Source organism: Canis lupus, chromosome 12, assembly GCF_003254725.2.
Source record: "Canis lupus dingo isolate Sandy chromosome 12, ASM325472v2, whole genome shotgun sequence".
In the NCBI taxonomy this organism is placed as follows: domain Eukaryota; kingdom Metazoa; phylum Chordata; class Mammalia; order Carnivora; family Canidae; genus Canis; species Canis lupus.
In genome coordinates, this window is record NC_064254.1 from 39,282,221 (window position 1) to 39,296,896 (window position 14,676).

At 34.6% G+C, this 14,676-nt stretch overlaps 1 non-coding gene across 1 annotated transcript; it reads right to left on the reverse strand.

The window, feature by feature from the left end:
• Window positions 1–7,929: 7,929 nt before the first annotated feature.
• LOC112658754 (U6 spliceosomal RNA) lies at window positions 7,930–8,036 on the reverse strand. Its single transcript, XR_003135933.1, has one exon. It is a non-coding gene; the product is annotated as a U6 spliceosomal RNA (small nuclear RNA).
• Between the last annotated feature and the right edge of the window lie 6,640 nt (window positions 8,037–14,676).

Genomic DNA, 14,676 nt, shown 5'->3' on the forward strand with positions numbered 1-14,676 from the left:
AATATTGAACCACCTCTGCACTCCAGAAATAAACCCTACTTGATTGTGGTAATTTTTTAAATATATTGCTGGATCCTATTTGCTAATATTTTGTTGAGGATTTTTGCATCTATGTTCATCAGAAATACTGACCTATACAGTTCTCTTTTTCTGTCATGTCTTCATCTGGTTTTGGTATCAGAATAATGCTGGCCTCATAGAATGAAATTTTTAAGTTTTCCTTCCTTTTCTATTTTTTGGAGCAGTTTGAGAATAGGTATTAACTCTTCTTTAAATGTTTGGTATAAATTACCTGTAAAGTTGTCTGGTTTTGGACTTTTGTTTGTTGAGAGTTTTTTGATTATTGATTCAATTTCATTGCTGGTATTTCAAACTGTTCAAATTTTCTATTTCTTCCTGATTCAGTTTTGGGAAGTTATGTTTCCAAGAATTTATCCATTTCTTCTAGGTTGACCAATTTGTTGGCATATAATTTTTTTCATAATATTCTCTTATTTTACAATGTTCATACTACCAAAAGCAATCAACAGAATTAATGTAATCTCTATTAAAATACCAACAGCATTTTTTGGGGGCCATATTTAGAGAAAACAATCCTAAATTTCGTACAGAACCCCCCCACACACACACACACAAATCAAATAGCCACAGCAATCTTGAAAAAAAAAACCAACCCCAAGAAATCCCAGATTTCAAAGTATACTATAAAACTGTAGTAATCAAAACAGTATGGTGCTAACACGTAAATAGACACATAGATCTATGGAGCCAGAATAGAGAGCCCAGAAATAAACCCATGATTATATGGTCAATTAATTGTTGACAATGCAGGGAAGAATATGAAATGGGAAAAAGATAGTTTCTTCAACAAATGATGTTGGGAAAACTGGACAGCTACATGCAAAAGAATGAGACTGGACCACTTTCTTATACCACACACCAAAATAAACTCGAAGTGGATTAAGGACCCAAATGTAAGACCTGAAACCATAAAAGTCCTAGAAGAGAGCAGAGGCAATAATTTCTCTGGCATTGACCATAGCAAGATTTTTCTAGATATGTCTCCTGAGACAAGGGAAATAAAAGCAAAAATAAACCATTGAGACTATATCAAAATAAAGTTTCTGCACAGCAAAAGAAACTGTCAACAAAACTAAGAGACAACCTACTGAATGGGACAAGTTATTCACAAATGACATATCCAATAAAGGGTCATTATCCAAAATATATAAAGAACTGATACAACTCAACATCAAAAACCCCCAAATAAGCCAATTAAAAATGGGCAGAAGATATGAACAGCTATTTCTCCAAGACATACAGATGACCAAAAAAACACATGAAAAGCTCTACATCACTCATCATTGTGGAAATGTAAATCAAAACCACAATGAGATATCACCCAACACTTGTCAAAATGACTAAAATCAAAAACTCAAGAAATAACATGTGTTGGCAAGGAGGTGGAGAAAAAAGAATTGTGCGCTGTTGGTGGGAATGCAAACTGGTACAGCCACTGTGGAAAACAGTATGGACAAAGAATTAAAACAAAAAATTAAATATGGAACTACCCTCTGATCTAGCAATCACCCTACTGGATATTTACCCAAAGAATATGAAAACACTAATTCAAAAGGTATGGGCAAAGTTATATTTATAGCAGCATTATTTACAATAGCCAAATTATGGAATCAGTTCAAGTGTCCATTAACAGATGAATGGATAAAGAAGATGTATATAAATATAATGGAATATTACTCAGCCATAAAAAGAATGAAATCTTGCCATTTGCAACAAAATGTATGGATCTAGAGACTATAGTGCTAAGTGAAATAAGTCAGTCAGCAAAAAAAAAAAACAAAACAAATACTATATGATTTCCATATGTGGAACTTAATTTAAAAAAACAAAAGAGGGATCCCTGGGTGGCTCAGCGGTTTGGCGCCTGCCTTTGGCAGGACGCGATCCTGGAGTCCCAGGATCGAGTCCTGCGTTGGGCTCCCGGCATGGAGCCTGCTTCTCCCTCCTCCTGTGTCTCTGCTTCTCTCTCTCTATGTCTATCATCAATCAATCAATCAATCAATCAATCTAAAAAAAAAAAAAAAGAAAATCAGAGAAAAACAGAAAACCAGACTCTTAAATATAGAGAACAAACTGATGGTTACCACATGGAAGGTGGGTAGAAGGATGAGTGAATTAGGTGAAGGGGATTAAGAGTATCATGATGAGCACTGGGTAATGTATAGGATTTGAATCATTTTACTGTATACCTGAAACTAATATAACTCTGTATATTTATTTATACTGGAATTAAAGATATATGCTTATGTATATTGATATGCATATGGAATGAATGACAGCAATGATACAAGGGACAAGGAGAAGTGATAGGATTATTTTGTTATTATAAGGTAGCCACATTACCCAAAGGTGCTACAATTTTATGTGAAAGTAGACTTGGATTAGTTGTATATATATATATTGAAAACTCTAGGGAAAGCACTAAAACAAGGTAAAAAGAAGTATAACTCATAAGATAAAAGTGAAGGAAATTGGAATTATAAAATGTTTAATAAAAACCACAAGAAGCAGAAAAAGAGTGGAAGGCAAAATTTTGAACAAAGAAAAAAATAACAAACAAGAAACATATAAAAAATATGGTCAATTTAATCAAACTACATCAATAATCCCTTTGAACATTAATGGTCTCAATGTACCAATTAAAAGACAGATTGTCACAGTGGGTCAAAGAATAAGACTTAACTATACACACTCTACAAGAAGTCTACTGTAAATATAAAGATGAATACAGATTAAAAATAAGTGGATAGAAAAAACATACCATGCCAATATAGATAAAAAGAAAGCACAAGTGGCTATATTAATTTCAGACAAAACAAATCAAAGCAAGGTAAGTTATCATGGATAAATACAGGTATTATATCAAGACAAAGGGGTCAATTCTCCAGGAAGACATAACAATCCTTAATATGCATACTCCTAACAACAGAGAGTCAAACTGATAGAACTACAAGGAAAAAAATTCTGCTATCATAGTCGGAGGCTTCAACATCCCTCTACCAAAAATGAACAGATTTGGCAGTCAGAAAATTAGTAAAGATATAGTTAAACCAACAACATCATCAATCAATTGGACAAGATGACATTGAAAGACTAATTCCTCCAAAGATAAGATACATGTTCTTCTCAACTTCACATAGAATGTTTACCAAAACAGACCACTTCCTTAGACATTAAACACACCTTAAGAAATCAAAAAGAACAGAAATCAACGTTTGCTGTCAGACCACAATGAAATGAAACTAGTATTGAATAAGAGAAAAGTAAATGGAAAATCTCCCAAAAATAGAAATTAAACAATACACTTCTAAATAACACATGAGTTGAAGAAGAAATCTCAAGGGAAATGTTAGAATTGTCAAGTCAAATGAAAATGAAAAAAAAACAATTTATCACAATTTGTGAACATAGTGAAAGCAGTGCTTAGAGGGAAATTTATAGCATTGAATGCATATCACAAAAGAAGAAAGATATAAAATCAACAATCTAAGTTTCCACTATAGAAATCTAGGGAAAGAAGAGCAAATTAAATCTTATATAAGCCAAAAAATAAATAATAAATAGTAAGAATTAGAGCAGAAATCAATGAAATTGAAAAAAAAGGAAAAATACAATCAGGAAACCAAAAGGTTTTTTTTTTTTTAAAGATCAATAAAGTTGATAGGCCTCTAGCGATGCCTCTAGCAAGGAAAAAAGAGAGAAGATACCGGCTATTAATATCAGAAATGAAAAAGGGCATACCATTACATATCCCATAGATGTTAAAAGGACAATAAAAGAAATTATGAAGAGCTACATGTCCCCAATTTGATCACCTAGATGATGAAGTAGACCAATTCCTTCAAAGATACAATTAGTCAAATTTTACACAAGACAAAAATACATGATATGAATATGCATATATTTATTAAAGAAATTGAATCGATAATGAATAACCTTCCAAAACAGAAAGCACCAATCCCAGATTAATTCAATGGTGAATTCTACCAAATATTTATGGAGTTGCATTAATCCTCTACAATCTCTTTCAGAAAATAGAAGCAGTGTAAATACTTCCTAACTTCTTTTCTGAGGCTAGCATTACCCTAGTACCTAAACTGGACAAAAACATTGCAAGGATATAAAACTATAGACTAATATCTCACATAAACATAGATGCAAAATCCTAAAAAATATTAACACAATATTAGCAAATTAAATCCAATAATTTGTTAAAATATACACCACAACCAAGTGGGCTTTATCTCAGGTATGAAAGACTGGTTTATCATTATAAATCAATTAATGCAATCCATCACAACAACAGACTATAAAAGAAAAATCACATGATCATATCAATAGATGCAGAAAAAGTATTTGATAAAATCCAACAACCATTCATTATTAAAACAAAAACCTCTTGGGGCACCTGGGTGGTACAGTAGATTGAGCTACCAACTAGTGGTTTCAGCTCAGGTCATGATCTCAAGGTTGTGGGATTGAGCCCCACATTGGGCTCTGTACTCAGTGTAGAGTCTGCTGGAGACATTCTTGCCCTCTCCCTCTGCCCATCCCTCTCACACATACTCTCTCTCTCTCCTTCTATGAAATAAACAATTAAATCTTAAAAACAAAGCAAAAACAAACAAACCAAAAAAACCTCTTAGTAAACTAGAAATATGAGCTAACCTCCTCAACTTGATAAAGAATATCAATAAAAATTCTATAGCTAGCATCATACTTAATGTTGAGAAACTCAATGATTTATCACTAAGATCAGCTATAAATCAAAGATGTCTCCTTTCACTATTCCTTTGCAATTAGAAGTACTAGCTAATGAAATAAAATAAGAAAAGGAAATAAAAGTTGTACAGGTCGGGAGGGAAAAAATAAAACCATCTAGAGTCACAAATGACATGATTGCCTATTTGGAAAATTCCAAAGAACTGACAAAAAACCCAAAGTAAACCAATAGACAAAAATCCTCTTGTAACTAATAAATGATCATTACTTAAAAAGTCAATTGCTTTCCTATATACCAGCAATGAAATATTAGAATTTGAAATTAAAATCACAATACCATTAACATTAGCAGCCCCCAAATGAAACAGTTATGTATAAATCTAATAAAATATGTACAAAATCTATAGGAGAAAAACTACAAAATTCTGATGAACAGATCAAAGAACTAAATAAACAGAGAGATATTACTTGTTCATGAATAGCTACTCAATATGGTCATGATATCTGTTCTTTGTAATTTAATCTATATTCATTGCAGTCCCATCAAAATCCTAGGTTTTTCTCCAATATTATATTGTAGTTTCACAGTATTGCATTGTAATTTACGTTTGTGATCTATTTTGAGTTAATGTTTGTATTTGATTATAAAGTATGTGCCTCATGCACAAAAATCTGCCTATAACTTTGATTCCCCCCAAATTTAACTACTAGTAGCCTACTGTTGGCCAGAAACCTTACTGGTAACATAGTCGATTAACATATTTTTTACATTATATGCATTATACACTGTGTTCTTACAATAAAATAGAGAAGAGAAAAGAACATGTTATTAAGAAAATCATAAGGAAGAGAAAATACACTTAGAGTACTGTAGGTATATTTGTTGAAAAAATCAGAACATAGGTGGGTCAGGTGGGTCATAGGCAGCAGCCATGGGAGGCCTGGCCCACAGCCTGATGGCTTCAGGTCAACAGCAGTGAAAGCCGGGTGGGCCCATGGCTGGTGACAGCAGCCTCGAGGCACAGCACAACTGCTCCATCTGCCTGGAAGTACATCACCAGCTGTGAGTATTGGTAGCTGTGGCCACATGTGAGTATGCCTGCTTCCAGAAGGCCATGGGGCCAGGGTACAATCGCAGGGAGGGATCTGTGCTCCTCTGCTTTCTCAGTGCAGCCCTGGAGACCTATATGCAGAGAACTGGAGAGAGAGGGCAGTAGGAAACAGGACTCCCTCTCAGTGCCATCTCTACCCTCTGGACACATTCCTCTACTTCAGCCCAGCCTCCTGCTCACCAGCCCCAGGCTGAGCACTCCAATAGCACACAGAGTGACTGGTAGCCCTGCCAGGTCCTGGGTCATCAGGGGCTGCTGACAGCCTCAGAGTGTCCCTGGGGAGTCAGAGGGCAACAGGCATGACTTTGGCATCGGTCACCTTCCATTCAATCCAGTGGAAACTTGAATGGACAGTTGCAAATAAATGCCTTGTGGCTTTTGCTGTGAAAAAAGAAAAATCTGCATATAAGTGGACCCACACAGTTCAAACCCCTGTTGTTCAAGGGTCAATTATACAGTACTGTAATATATTTTCTCTTCCTTAGGACTTTTTTTTTTTTTTTTTTACATTTTCTTTTCCCCAGCTTACTTCATTGTAAGAATACAGTATATAAAACATAATAACACACATAATATGTGTTGTTTATGTTATCAGTAAGGCTTCTGGTCAACAGGAGGCTATTAGTAAGTTTTTAAAGGCTATTAGTTAAGTTTTGGGAGAGTTGAAAGTTACACACAGGTTTTCAACTGCATAAAGTTTGGTGCCCCAAATATACATTTGTTTATGTATACATTGTTTCAGTGCTAACTGTATATGTATATATGTGTGTACATATATATCTGATGTGGGAAACAAAAGCAGAGGAAATGTAGATAAAATTAAATGTATAACCTGCAACCCATTGAGGCAGGCAGAGTATAATGTTCCTCCAGGAAGCTCACAGCTGTCATAATGTTAATGCTTTGCTAGAGGGAAAAACAACCTGGTTTGACAATAGCCAGGACTTAGGTTTCCCGTGAGTCTTCGTTAGCATATGAAAATCATTTTGAAACTTCCCTCATCTTTACTCCCTCCAACCCCAAAGTATATAATCAGTTCCTCACAGTCCTAGGGCAGAAGCTCTTTCTGCCCACCCTGTGCTTTAATAAAATCACCTTTATGCACCAAATGTGTCTCAAGAATTCTTTCTTGACCATTGGTTCCAGACCCCACTAACTTCACCAGCTTTCCCAAACTGTATCACATCCACATCCACACCACACACTCACGTATATTTGTACATACCACATATCATATTATGTGCTATGCAGTATTTTAAGTGTTATGCCTATATTAACTCATTCAATCCTCATAACAATACTATAGCATACATCACCCTCATTTTATAGATGAAGAATAGGAAAATAGAAAGATTAAATTTATATAGCCAAGAAGCGGCAGAAACCTGATTCACAACCCAGCAATCTGGCTACCAAATACCTGTTCTCAATCACACCCCATTTATTTCCTCTGGGATTATTTACCTTGTGAACTTCTACTCTCTACGCTTATTCCTGAATATATGTTTAGCTGAATATATTATAGGTGATAGTTATTTTCTCTTAGCACTTAGAATATTCTATTACTTTCTGGAATACATCAATGCAAATAAAATAGTACTATACATGCGATCATCCTTTATTTTTAGCTAACCTCTTTTCTCCATGTTAGTCTTTAAGATTGCTTTTGCTTGTCATTTACATCTTACAGTTTCAATATAGAGTATCTAAGATGTGTAGTTTTTATATTCCTATACTGGGTTCTTAATTAGAGAATTCATATATATAGTCTAACTTTGAAAATAGTTCCTCTGCCATTGTTATCTATATATTCTAGTTGACTCTTGAACAACACAATTTTTTTTTTCCAGATTCTATGACAAAGTGAAATTGGTGCTTTTAGCAATCAGATGATAAGTACAGGATGCCTATATTATAAAATATATATCATAACATTATATATGTTATATCACATAAGAAAATATAACATTCAATGCAGAAAAAAGGGAGATGATTCATTCAGAAAGTCGTCCAGAAAAATATGGAACGCTTCACGAATTTGCGTGTCATCCTTGCACAGGGGCCATGCTAATCTTCTCTGTATCGTTCCAATTTTAGTATATGTGCTGCCGAAGTGAGCACGAACAACACAATTTTGAACTGTGCTGGTCCACTTACAAATGTATTTTTTTTTCAATAAATATACCTACACTGTAAATGTATTTTCTTTTCCTTATAATTTTCTTAATAACATCTTCTCTCTAGGTTACTTTGTCGTAAGGATATAGTAAATGATACATAGAACATAGAAAGTATGTATCCATTGACTGTTTATGCTATCAGTAAGATTTCAGGTCAGCAGTAGGCTCTTAGCAGTTAAATTTTTGAGAAGTCCAAAATTATATGTGAATTTTTGACTGCAGGAGTTGAGGGGTTTGGGAGCCCCAAACCCGCATTGTTCAAGAGTCGTGTGTGTGTGTGTGTGTGTGTGTGTGTGTTGTGTGTGAAGAGATTGAGAAATACATACAATTCATATATATGTACATGTATACTATATATGTACATTATTCAATATGTACATATGTGACATATGTACATACTGCATACATAATGTAGTCCATTGATATATATTATATTCACACATATATTTTATCTATCCTAAATGTTTCTTGAACATATTTCTCCTTTATAGGATTTTTAAAAGCTCCTTTTACATCTACCAGCTGTTGTTCCATTTATTCTTATATTAAAGATACGCATCACTTTAGTTTTTGTTTTCATTTTTGTTTTTGGGAAGGAGAGAAGCCTAAATGAAAAAAGTCATTTTCATTGACGTATGGTTTTAATCCTAGAGTGATAGAACATTGTTCACTGTCTTTCTTGTATTTGTTTTCCTGATGTGTTTTGGAATTGTTCTAAGCAGACTGACCTTGAAAGTGGGGTCTTGCATGGGCTCCCCATAACATGTATGAGGCTGAAATACAATAGTGAGTTTAAGTCACTGAGCATATAGTTCAGGGCACATAAGCTTTCAATAAGCCCTAGGACTTTTCATTATACCTACTATCTGTCTAGCTCTTTTTGTTTTCTTTCATCTGGCCCCCAGGAATCTCATTCTAGAACCTCTTGTTAAATTGGAGAGTTGCTATAGGCTCTGGCTGTGGGGCAGTTTGTTAATTCTGTAATTTGATAAAGCTTTATTGGCCTCCTTTTATGGGCAAAGAGGCCCATCTTAGCTCTGGTTTCAGAGTAAGTGCTTTTCATTCCCTGCCCAATGCAGGTCACTTTTAGCCTTTTACTCGACAGTTAAACTCTCCACTCCCTGATGCTACTTCCAGATCCACAGCTCAATGGACCCACAGTTGTTCCGTTTTTTGTTTTTAAGATTAATTTCTTTATTTGAGAGAGAGAGACATTGAATGAGAGAGCAAGCATGGAGAGGGGATGATGAAGGAGACAAGCAGACTTTTTGCTGAGCAGGGGAGCAGGGAGCCTGAGGCAGGGCTGGATCTAAGGACCCTGAGATCAGGACCTGAGCCAAAATAAAAAACTGGAGCTTAACTGAGTGAGCCACCCAGGTACCGCAGGCCCACAGTTTTTCCAGGATTTTCTACTTTGTCTTCCATTTTCACTTTTGGTATACTGAGACATTTACCCCATTCGCTTTCTCCATCTTTGTTATGTGATTAAAACTAGCAGGTCAGGGACACCTCAAGCATAAACTTTCAATACCATATTGATTAAAAATCTTATCAATTTACTTTGTAAGTTTTACTTACAACTTTTAAAATATTGTGTTCTATTCCATTTTACTGAAAATAGTTCCTGATAGCTTGGCACTGAGTCTAAGGCAAATACTTCCAATAAAAACATATACTTTGAATTAATTCACTTTATCTGAATCTGGCCAACACAGTACAATATTTCCTATTTATAAGAATGATAGCTCTATTTGCATTCTTTACTTTACTGAGCTTCTATTTAATAAATGGTTTCTTTGTACTAATTCCAGGGCTATATTGTTGCCATTTTTCAAGCAAGACCACAGAATATCTTCATTTTTCTATCTGAGAAAAATTTGATTTGAATCAATGAATGCCTCCATAATTATTTTCATGACAATGAAATTCTGAACATTAGTTTTATTAAAGTGCAGTACTTCAGAAGGAAACATGTACTAATTATCAAAACAAAGTATTTTATCTTTTTGTATATGTATGTTATTAAGTATGAATTTCTTTTTGGTGGAGGTAAGTGGGGATGGAAGACAACATTTTACTTATTATGTAGCACTCATAAATGTTACATGAACAGCTTTATATGAAAGGTTTTCTAATTAAGATGTTTAGGGGCCTGGAATATTTTTATGATAAAAAATCTGTTTATATTTCAAATGAAACTGCTCTGGTTTAGCTCTGGTTTCAGAGTAAGTGCTTTTCAATATTCAATATGAATATTGCCTCAGTCTCTAAAATCCAGTGTCCACACAGAAGTCCAGATCACTTGCAGGCCCTACAAGGAAGTGGAATGTATAAGTTTTTGTTTGGTATTGTCATCAACTAGGTTTCCATCAGGTATTAGAGATATTTACAGTAGTAAAGTATATGCACGTGTCTTGTGTACTATTCTGCATCTCATGGACCTTAATAAATACATATAACTGGAATGAATACTTGTGATTTTCAATAGTAATAGTTAATAGAGAAAGGGAAAATGTTCTATTTCATTCTTTATCATTGGTATGGACAGAAGGTATTTTGCTGCCAAGCCATAAGTATTTTTTTTTTTCCTGGTGACTCTAGCGAAGCAGCATCCAGTCCAATTAAAAAGCTGTTCTTTCCCTGTTAGTTTAAGAAGTCAGCACCCATGCTTCACTGTGGTGTTCAGCTCTCAGTTATTAACAGCTCTCTTGACATCTTATTAAATTGGAGAGGCTTTCAGACCCAAGATTAACTGGCATGTATGAATCTCTTTATATTATTTGAGATATATATTCTACCCACATAAACTACTGTTTCTATTATCTTAATTTTGTATAGCACAGTAAATTATGTGAATTATTAGTCCTAGGCCCGCAAAGAGGGTCATTTTTCACAAAGGAAGTGGCCACATAATAAAAAGGTCAAAACAAAATCACACAAAAAAAGTCTCTAATCATTAAAAATACTTTCTTTTTTAATTTGGAGGAAGATGAAGCACATCAGACATGAGCTATTTTTTTTTTTTTATTGATTTATGATAGTCATACAGAGAGAGAGAGAGGCAGAGACATAGGCAGAGGGAGAAGAAGCAGGCTCCATGCACCGGGAGCCCGACGTGGGACTCGATCCCGGGTCTCCAGGATCGCGCCCTGGGCCAAAGGCAGGCGCCAAACCGCTACGCCACCCAGGGATCCCCTGACATGAGGTATTTTCTATCATAATAAGCCTTTCTATGTTCTATATATATATATCATTTACTATATCCTTACAACAAAGTAAGCTAGAGAAAAGATGTTATTAAGAAAATTAGAAGGAAAAGAAAATACATTTACATTACTGTAGGTATATTTATTGAAAAAAATACATTTGTAAGTGGACTGGCACAGTTCAAAATTGTGTTGTTCAAGAGTCAACTAGAATACATGTTGGAATAAATCACAAATCTCAATTCTACATGATAGATACCCTCTTCCCAGCAGTACAAGTATGCTTGTATTACCCATAATTAGAAAGAGAATTCTTCTCTTTTAAAATTTTACTTTATCAAGGTATAATTTACATACAATATAATGCACATACTTTAATTATAGAGTTTGATGAGTTTTCATAAATTCATACATGCATACATATACACACACTGATGTGACAATAGTATATAGAATATTTTTATCACCTGTCAATATTCCTTCATGTCAACTAGAGTGAACCCCCAATCTTTATCTTTGGCTTCAGGCAATTGCTAATATACTTACTCTCTATCACTAAAGATTAGAATGTTTCCTAGACTTTTACACAAGTGGGTCTATATAGTATATATCCTTTGTTTTGTTTTTTTTTAAAGATTTTTTTATTTATTCATGAGAGACACACAGAGAGAGAGAGAGAGGCAGAGACACAGGCAGAGGGAGAAGCAGGCTCCATGCAGGGAGTCCGACGTGGGACTTGATCCCGGGTCCCCAGGATCACACCCGGGTCACCCAGGATCAGTGGTACAGCTAAACTGCTGCACCACTGGGGCTGCCCAGTATATATCCTTTGTATCTGGCTTATTTCAGTAAAGGTATTTTTTAAAATAAACTTTTCATTATAGGATAATTTCAGATTCACAGGAGAATTGCAAAGATGGTACCTCACACCCCGTTTCCCCTATTAAAATCTTACATTAATTAAAATGTAATTAATGTAATTAATATGGTACATTTGTCACAACTAATGAACTTATATTGGTACATTCATATTAATTAAAGCCATATTTTATGTAAATTTCCTTCTTCTTTAACCTAATGTCTTTTTTTCAGTTATAGGAGCATGTCCAGAATATTGTATTACATTTAGTTATAGCATTTAGTTGTCATGTCTCTTGGCTGTGTCACTTTTTCAGATTTTTCTTGTCTTTGATGACTTTGACATATTTGAAAAGTAATACTCAGATATTTTGAAGAATATTCCTTAACTGGGATTTGACTGATGTCCTCACGCTTACAACATAGTTAGGAGTTTGGAGTGGAAGACCACAGAAGTAAAGTGCCACTCACATCACATCCTATCAACATGATTTCCACTGTTGAAATTAACTTTAATCACCTAACTGAGGTAGTGTTTCTCCAATGTAAAGTAATTCTCTCCACCCTGCCTGCCACCTGTCACTTCCCTGCCGTATTTTTTGGGAGGAAGTCACTAACTTCAAGCCACACTTACAAATGGGAATCATGCCCATATCCTTCAGCATGGAGAGTGAACATAAATTATTTAGAATTCTGCATAGATTTATTATTTTCTATATAGTTCTTTAATAAGTCACTTATCAGTATGGACTCATGCACATTTAGTTTAAACTGAGTTATATAACTCTGCTATTAATTTTGTTCCAGTTTTGGCCACTTGGAGCTCTTTCAACTGGCTCTTTTTCCTTTTGATATACTCCTATCATTGTGGATTTTTGTTTTTATTTTTGTTCAGTTGGGTTTTTGCTTTTGAACACTACCATAATTTCTGTCACACAAGATTCTCCAGCCTTAGATATTCTCTGCTGTAACCCCAAATCTGCCATTTTACCTATACATGCATATTGAGAGCATGTACCCTTAATAGAATGGTATAAGAATGATACTTTACCTCTGTGGTTTTCTCCCAAAACCTATAACCACAATTGAAACATGAGAAAAATTGGAGGATGCTATTAAATATGAAGAGCTAGATATCCTCATTTACTGGGTTATATCATTACTTCAGGGCTTTCTCTGTGGATATACATGTTATCAACTCATATATATTTTATATCTATCTATCTGTATCTATATTGAACTCTATGTAAATTTGTATAATGTCTCCACTCTAATCCATTACTATATGGATAACTTTAGCCATTTCCCTTTGCTTATTAGTAAACTCCCACTCCAGTGATGAGAAACTTGATTTAACTGATCAATTCCAGTATACATATATACATAGAAGTTTCAGAATTGTTATTCTATACTCCTGGAGAAACAACTTTATTGATTAAATTGCTGTATATAGTTCCTTTAGTCTTTGGTTTTAAAGTCTCCACTGAATTCCAAAGTTACTTAGTTCATCACTTTTTCCCCTTTACCCCTTTCTTTTTTTTTTTTTTTAAGATTTTATTTATTTATTCATAAGAAATACAGAGAGGAGAGAGAGAGGCAGAGACACAGGCAGAAGGAGAAGCAGGCTCCATGCAGTGAGCCTGACATGGGACTCGATCCCTGGTCTCCAGGATCACACGCTGGGCTGAAGGCAGCACTGCAGTGCCGAGCCACCCAGGTTGCCCTTCTCTTTAACTTATAATAGCAAATTTGGCCTGGGACTCAACAGACTATTTCAATTAATACTGTTTTCATTCTGACATTATTCTGTTTTCAGTTAAATTCAGAGCAGCTGGTGTATTCAGAAACTGAAGGGAAAGCTGTATGTGAGTTTTTTGGCCAAAAAGGATTTTTGTTTCCTCTGTAGTGTTGTGAACATGCTCATTCTTCACCTGCAAAACAAAACAACGCTGTGCCTCTGTCATTTTATAGCCCAAATCATGAGAAATGTTTCTTTTGGTTCAAGGGCAGAGTTAAACTGTATGAGAAGAGAAAACAACCTTGATAAAATGTAGCTTCGTGAAGGAATAGTACTATAAAGAATTGAAGTCTTTGAGTTGGAGCTTAATCTGATCAATTATAGGTGTAACTTTGAGCATGGTGCATAGTAGCAGCTCAATAAATACTTGTTGAATAATTATTAAGTGCAACCAAAAAGTAATAGGGCAGGTCTTGTAGGTTGTCATGTTATTTTACAGTCATGGTTTTCATATTTTGTTATAGTTGGTATAACAAGGATCTTCTACAAAAACAAATGATGTTCTTCTTGTCTGATTTTTAATGCCATTGATTTTTGCAGTGTAAAAATCACGAATTTAGGAGAGAGACGGTCTCTGCTCTTCTTTAAGTCTATGTCCTTGGGCAAATAACCTAATTTCTATATGCCTCAGTATCTTCTTTTGTAAAATGGGAAAAAAATGAAACCTAGATAAAAAAACTCCTGGGATTTTAATGAGGATTAAATGAAATTATGTGAGC